Raw genomic sequence first — 8,517 nt, forward strand, 5'->3', positions numbered from 1 at the left:
CAATCACTGACGTTGTTGAGTCTAGAACAAAATGTTTTGGGTCTTAGTATTATATATATCGGAGAGTAGGATTCTTTTTACTCCTCAGCCCCTTCGTCGCTCTGGTGAGGCCTACTGACGTAGAAGTTTTGAGTCTCCCCTCCTCAAATTTCATGAATATTTTTTAGGATCACGCGGGTATCTTGGAATCATTCTGATAGTTTGTGACGAGAACATTGTTCTTGGTGCCTCCTGACATTTAGGGGTTGTGGCAGTGTCCCGGGGAGTTGAGCTCCGAGGTGTTGTCGTCATAATTTTATCGTTGCAGTTCTGGAATACCTGAGTTCACCGACATCGAAAATATCTTTTATGCAGTTGTTGGTGAGATAACCTCGACGCCACCCAATACTAGGGCGGGAGTTCGGGAGTATTGCCATAACTCGTATAACAGATGCTTTTTGATGGTTGAGGTACGTGATTTTCGAAGGTTTCTTGATTATGTGTTGAAGGATGGATACAGCTGGATGTAGGTTTTGTTAGTTTGGGTGAGCTATTATGCTTCCCCTGTATCCCGAACACCTGATTGCATAACCATAAAGTTTCGGGAGTTTTATAGGTGGGAATTCAAGTAGCTCTAGTATTTATTGCGCGGATAGTTGGTTTGTGATTGGGTAATCCTTACCACTTTTTTATTCATATCCATACCTTGTTGCTTTATTCATCTACCTTTATCTAAGTGGCTTCTCAACCTTATGGACGTGTGATGATTTACTTCGGAATTCATTCCTTCATCCTTGTTCGAATGTTTATTGTGAAAACTACATGTTGCAATTTCGATCCATTGATTCGGCTTGTCTATCTGTCTTTCAAGATTCTAACGGATGTCACCCTCTCCAGGATGGCTCCTCCAATGCGTCAGAATCCAGACCGCAATGCTGGGGATCAGTCGAACCCTCTGCCACCACCTCCACCTCCGAAGGCATGGCAAGCAGTCATGGAGGCCACCAACGCCAACACTCAGATGCTTTTGCAACTCTTGCAAGAGCGCAACCAAGGTCAAGGCAACCAAGGAAATCAAGGCCAAGGCAACAATCTGCCTCAGTTTGCTACCCTCAACCAGTTCCTCGCAAACCAGCCAAAGTCTTCTAGCAAATGTGTCGAGGCCACAAACGCCGACGATTGGCTCGTGGACATCTGCAAGCATTCTGAATGTAGCAATGTCAGGCCTGAGGACTTTGTCAAGTTTGCTCCGTTTCAACTCAAGGACCAAGTTGCTGAGTGGTTTCAATAATACAGAGATTCCAAAGGAGGTCGTGCGATTACCTGGGATGATTTCCGCCGAGAGTTCAAAGCTCATCACATTCCACCAAGTGTGGCTGAGAGCAAGCGTGAGGAGTTCCACAATCTCAAGCAAGGCAGCATGCCCGTGTACCAATACAATACCCAGTTTCAAAAACTTGCTCGCTTCGCTAAACAAGACATTCCTGATGAAAAGAGTATGATCTATAAATTTAGAGGTGGCCTCAGAGAAGATCTACAGTTAGCTCTCGTGCTTCTTGAGCCGACTATGTTTGATCAATTCTATAACATGGCACTAAATCAAGAAGCTGCTCAGCTCAAGTGTGAGGCTTCTAAGAAGAGAGTCAGGGATGCAGTTCAATCTTCTTCTTCATCACAAGTGGTAGCTTAGCAACAAAAGTTCTGGTTGCCTCCTCCTCCATTTCACCAGCCCTACTAGCAAAAGAGCAAAGGTGGCAATGGATCTTCCCACCCACCCAACCCAGTCTATCAGAACAAAGCTCAGTCTCAAACTCCAAGGTCAAGTGCTCCTTATCATCGTCCGCTCTCAGAGGCTACTTGCAACAAGTGCCAGCAGAAAGGGCACTATGCAAACAAGTACTTCAACCAGAGGCGCCTTCCGCCTCCTCCTCATGTGAGATCTTCAAGCAATGCAGTGGTCAAGCATAATTCCAAGGTTGCAAAGGTGAACATGATGAACAAAGCTCAAGAAGAGGATCCTTCAGAAGTGATCATGGGTAATCTTCCTGTTAATGACTTTCCTGCAAAAGTCTTATTTGATTCTGGTGCATCACATTCTTTCATTTCAAGACCTTTTGGGTCTATGCATGATTTGGTTACTCAAGTATCACTGAGACCTTTGTCTATTGTTTCTCTGGCTCGACAAATGACTTCTCGAGTATTTGTTCGGGATTCCGTTATCAAGATGGGCAACTATAAATTTCTGTCTTCTCCAATTGTTCTTGGTGACTCGGATATTGATCTAATTCTCGGGATGGAATGGCTTTCTAAGCACAAGGGTCAGCTTGATTGTGCTGCCAGGCAGATTCAATTGACACACTCTTCTGAGGATGTGATCATCTATGCCGCTTGTGACGAAACCATTCGACTGTTTTCTCTTAATGAGAAGGGTGAGTTGAATGCCATCTCTCAGATTCTAGTCGTTTGTGAATACCAAAGATGTCTTTCCAGAAGAGCTTCCGGGAATGCCTCCTCACCGGCCAGTTTAATTCGTTGTTGATCTTGAGCCTGGCACGGAACCTATTTGCAAGAAGCCTTACAAGCTTGGACCAGAGGAGTTGAAGAAACAACTTGATGAACAAGAGCGTATGGGTCTGATCAGACCGAGTTCATCTCCATGGGATTGTGGTGTTCTTTTTGTTCGGAAGAAGGATGGAATGGAACGACTCTATGTCGACTACCGTCCATTGAACAAGAAGACAATTAAGAACAAGTGTCCACTTCCCAACATCAATGAGCTTTTCGAGCAACTTAAAGGTGCCAAAGTATTCTCCAAGCTTGACCTCTGTATGGGTTATCATCAGAGTCGCATTCGTGAACAAGATATCCCCAAGACAGCATTTAGAACAAGCTGTGGTTCTTATGAATATACTGTCATGTCTTTCGGCCTTGTCAATGCTCCTCCAATGTTCTCCCGCATGATGAACTTCATCTTCAACCCCTACACAAATGATTTGGTCCTGGTGTATCTCGATGATATCTTGGTCTTTTCCAAGAATAAGGAGGATCATGCCAAGCATTTGAGATTGGTGCTCGACAAACTCAGAGAGCATCAATTCTATGGGAAGTTTTCCGAGTGTGAGTTATGGCTTGATGAGGTTCTTTACCTTGGTCATATCATATCCTCCAAAGGCATCACGTTTAATCCCGAGAAGGTGTCTGCAATTGTGAATTGGGAACCTCCTCAGAATGTCAAGCAGCTCCGCAGTTTTCTTGGGCTTGCAAGCTATTGTTGAAGACTCATTGAGAATTTCTCTAAGATTGCAAAGCCTCTTTCCAACCTCCTTCAAAAGCATGTCAGGTATGTGTGGATGCCTGAGTGTGACGTTTCGTTCAACACCCTCAAAGAGAAGTTAGTCAAAGGCTTCACACCACACTGATTGACAATGTGGGTCGTTCTTGCATGGTTGGTGTTGGGGATATTACTACTGGAGGTAAACCGGCCTTATGTAGCCGGGTTGACTCTTTGAAGATTAGAAGCCCATGAAGATGTAAAGATGGTAGCGCTTTACGGAGGGCCCAAAGGCGAGTTACAGTATGTAAATGTAAACCGGCCTAGTCATGTAACTTGTATAGTAAGATAGAAAGAGAGAGGCCGAACCGGATACATTTATAAACCGGCTTCGGGACTCTGTAGCACGGCGGGCGTCAACCTATGTATATAAAGGGACGACCCGGCCACGGTTTAGAGACAGACAACAACAACTCGAAAGCTAGACAAAGCGGATTCGCTCCCTGGCCTTCAAAACCCTAGCAATACCAATCACAACTAGACGTAGGCTTTTACCTTCATCGAAGGGGCCGAACTAGTATAAACTCCTGTGTCCCCTTGTCCAGTTTAACCCCTTTAAGCTAACCCGTTGTGATGGCTCCACAACTAAGTCCTTTCACGAGGACATCTACCGTGACAAACCCACGACGGTTGGCGCCCACCATGGGGCCATCGCACGATGGTTTCGAGTTCTTGAAGGGCAGCTTCGATGGACTTAACGGATACGCTGTGGGCCGGATGACGAAGAGTCACCACGGCAAGCTCTACATCGACAACGCAGGATGGGGTCCCGAGGCCGATTCAATGGAATACGGGTACCGGGTCCCCTTTGGTGGGATTCACGTCTTCATCGGCAAGATCGGCGAACCGGCCCCCGAGCCGGACATCTGCACCGACATCATCGAAACGGCTCAGCGTGCAAGTTCTTCGCCGGTTTAGCCCGAGGCAAGGCATGTTTTCATAGGTGTCGTCCATGGATCAGGGCACGAGGACGGACCGGTGTCCGAAGGAGAAACCGTAGTCTGCTCTGATGACGAGTCTTCTGGAGAAACCGAATCGCTTTACCAGTTGCAGGACGGCCGGATTGAGGGAGGATCCGAGGGCAACAGTATTCCGGATTCCCCCGGTCTGCCAAACCGGGCCGCCATCTTCATGGCCGGCACACAATCGGCGCCTCATTCATCTACCGCCGCAGCAATGCTCCCCGGTTCAACAACGGCCACACCAGCAGGGGCAGGAAGCTCGGCGCCACCTCCGGCCCAAGTCTTATCTGATTTGTTCGACGCTCTGGAAACATTGATGTCCGCGGAGGTAGACACAGCAGCCAGGGATCAGCACAATGCGGAGATTGCAAAGGTGAAAGATTAGATAGCCCAGGCCAAGGCGGACCTGGTAGCAGAGAACGCCAGGATGGCTACGGAGCGGGCCGAGTTGGAAGCACAGGCTTAACGGATTAGAGTGGATCAGAATGCTTCAGAGGAATTCATGAGAAGAAGGTACCGATCACCTCTCTCGTTGGTTTATGAGCCACTGAATCTTTTCAACACGCCAGGTGCAGGAGCTGGTAACCAACCCACACTCAACCAGGCGGGGGCGCCAGGAGCAGGAGCGCCGGTTCAGCCACGCACGACGGACCTCCCTCGCTAGAACAACGTTGTACCATCAACGCTGCCCGGGCATTATTCCAACCCGTTGGACAACATTGTGGCTGCTGCGTCACGCCTGGCGGCCCTCCCAACCGACGGCGAGTCACCAGTTGCAGTGGAAGCACGTCGGGCCAGGGATCTCCTTCAGACAACACTAAATCAACAGCAAGCATATTCTCACAGCCATGAGAGGATTCACTCCACTCCCCGCCCAAGCCAGAGTTATAGCAGACACGTGGAAGACGAACCGGCCGTGTCCAGTAGTGCACACCGCCGAAATTCGCCACGAGGGAACAACCCGGCTGGGGGAGGTGCTAATGCGCAAGATGCCGTGGATCATGGCCGCGCACGTCGAGAGGCCGAGTTGACAGCTCAACATGAGGCACGACAGCATACTCCGGTTCACCCCACTGCCTCCGTGGAGCCAGGGGCGATGTTCAATTCCTTAGGGGTACCATGTTTATCTCCTGCATTGCGTAATGTGCGACTACCCAAGGATTTCAAGGGCCCTCGTAAGGTACCAAATTATACTGCTGATTTCGAGCCAGAGGCGTGGGTGGAGAGTTATGAGATGGCAATGGAGATGTTAGATGTGGACGAGGCGGTGTGTGCTAAATATTTCACGATGATGTTGGAAGGAACAGCTCACACTTGGTTGAAGAGCTTGCCGACCAACTCTATTGGATCATGGGCCGAATTGAAGCACCGGTTTATCCAGAACTTCAAGGATACGTGTAAGCAGCCGATGTCAATTGTAGATCTGGCCGCTTGTATCCAAGAGGAAGGGGAGTCCACGACCCATTGGGTCAAACGGGTCTTGGCGATTTTGCATTCGTCAGATCGTATCAATGCAGACACCGCGGTGTTAACATTAGAGGGTAATTGCCGTTTCAAACTGTTGAAACAGAAGTTGGGAAGGCTCAAACGTCACTGCAACGACATGTCAACACTCATGGCTGCTTTGGTTAAATACGCCGATTCAGATAACACCAAGGATCCGGATTCAGAGGAGGACAAATCGGAGAAGGGTAAGAAGACCGGCAATGCCAAAGGCCAACAACACAATCCGGCAGGCCATGGAAACACGGGTAAGCGCAAGGCCGACAGTGGTTTGGACTTTGTCGCAAATACCAACACGCAGGAGAATGGCCAGCGCCGTAAAGGAAAGCAGCCCCAGAGGGGTGGAGGTCCAGGCAACAATTTGGAGCGTTTGTTAAATCAGCCCTGTCCAAAGCATGTATCAAAGGAGAAACCGACATCACATCTCTAGAAAGATTGTTATATCATGCGGGATTTCAAGAATTCCAATATGTTCCAATATGACAATGGCCCGCTCGGCGGTTCAGGAGGAGGTTTCCACGGGCCGGGTTACGGAGGCGGTGGTTCCGGTTCAGGGTTTCCAGGCTGAGGGAGTCCTGGATTAGGGGGTGTTCGGGTAGCCGGACTATACCTTCAGCCGGACTCCAGGACTATGAAGATACAAGATTGAAGACTTCGTCCCGTGTCCGGATGGGACTTTCCTTGGCGTGGAAGGCAAGCTTGGCGATGCGGATATTCAAGATCTCCTACCATTGTAACCGACTCTGTGTAACCCTAACCCTATCAGGTGTCTATATAAACTGGAGGGTTGTAGTCCATAGGACATCAACTCCATATACAACAATCATACCATAGGCTAGCTTCTAGGGTTTAGCCTCCTTGATCTCCTGGTAGATCTACTCTTGTACTACCCATATCATCAATATTAATCAAGTAGGAGTAGGGTATTACCTCCATCGAGAGGGCCCGAACCTGGGTAAAAACATCGTGTCCCTTGTCTCCTGTTACCATCCGGCCTTGACGCACAATTCGGGACCCCCTACCCGAGATCCGCCGGTTTTGACACCGACATTGGTGCTTTCATTGAGAGTTCCTCTGTGCCGTCGCAATCAGGAAGGATGCCTCCTCCCGTCTTTAAAGACGGTGCCGTTGCTAAGGGAGCCTTGGCTGTCGGCCAAACTCTCCGGCTAGGTGGTTTCCTCATGATCGCCTGTTCGGCTGTTGCGCCAACGGTGACCTCTCGGGTCATCAAAAGCAACCTACACGTCAGCTCGGAGCTCGTCGAGCAGCTAGATCCAATGGAGCTCTCTTCCGTAAACGAGCTCTTGGATCGCATCGCCGCCCTGGGGGTCGCTACGGATTACGACCAGGTTGGGCTTAAACCCGATCTAAGAGAAATTAACTCTCCCCAAGTCACCCACCACGTTGCCGTGGTAGAGGCGCAGTACGGCGACCCTTCATCTATTTTAAGGACTAGCTACGTCCGAATCCCCGACTCCTCCAAGCCGGATACCCGCGGAGGGGAGGATGTAACTCAAGACCTGTGCTTAGGATCAGGCAACGGGCTAGATTCATTGGACAACATCCAAGAATCCGAACTTCAGAGTTCGGAAACTCTTCGGCCTCTGAATCTTGGATTGGGTGAGGTTTTAGATTCAACGACACCCGCCCACCCGAACATAAGTGATCTCTCCCAAATCAGGCAGAGGCCCGAGGAAACAGTACATCATTACTGGGCCAGATTCCTCCTGGTTATGAACAGGATAAAGGATTGCCGTGAGGGAGATGCAATCTCAATTTTCTGCAGTAATTACACGGACGAGGGAATCCTTAACGCTGTAAGTTGTCGTGATATTACATGCTTCGCTGACTTGGCGTCCATAGTACAAAAATATTGTGCGATGGAAAGCGCCTGGAAAACCGAAATAAAATTTTGGGATAATCCGGCCTTGAATAGTAATCCCGTCCGAACTAAGAGGGTGCATCATCATAGGACACCCGGGATAAACACCAAAAAGTCAAAACCCTCTACAGGGCATGGGACCGTACTGGAAAGGTGGCTTGATGGACCCTGTAGAATTCGTAGTACAGAGGACGCCCCACCAACTCACAGCCTTAGAGAATGTTGGATACTCCGGCAGGTGGCCAAAATTGGCGAGGACCTCTTAATTCTGGAGGCCGCAGAAAGCCAACCCGAGGACACCAGTACCGTTCTCACAGTCTTCGAGACTTTCGCATCAAACAATATGCGAAAAAGAACACTCCGCAGCCTCGCCGAAGTCTATCAAGTTGCAACAATAAATCCATGGAGTGACACTGCTATTACCTTCAACGCAAGTGATGAACCTAGATTCCGAACAGCCCAAGCACCAGCCGCATTGGTCCTCAGTCCCATAGTGGACGGCTTTCGCCTCACCAAGGTGCTCATGGATGGAGGCAGCGGACTGAACCTCATTTATGAGGAAACCCTTCAAAAAATGGAAATAGACTGGAACCGCATCGAGCGAAGCAGCACAACCTTTAGAGGAATAATCCCCAGTCGGGAAGCGCGCTGCACAGGAAAAATCACACTAGATGTGGTGTTCGGCACGCCGGATAATTACAGGTCCGAAGAAGTCACGTTTCAGGTGGCCCCGTTCAAAAGCGGATATCACGCTTTACTAGGGCGGGAAGCATTCACAATCTTCCAAGCAATACCCCATTACGGGTACATGAAGCTTAAGATGCCCGGGCCGAACGGAATTATCACTCTAGCTAGTGATC

Source organism: Triticum dicoccoides, chromosome 5A (genome assembly GCF_002162155.2).
Source record: "Triticum dicoccoides isolate Atlit2015 ecotype Zavitan chromosome 5A, WEW_v2.0, whole genome shotgun sequence".
NCBI lineage: Eukaryota > Viridiplantae > Streptophyta > Magnoliopsida > Poales > Poaceae > Triticum > Triticum dicoccoides.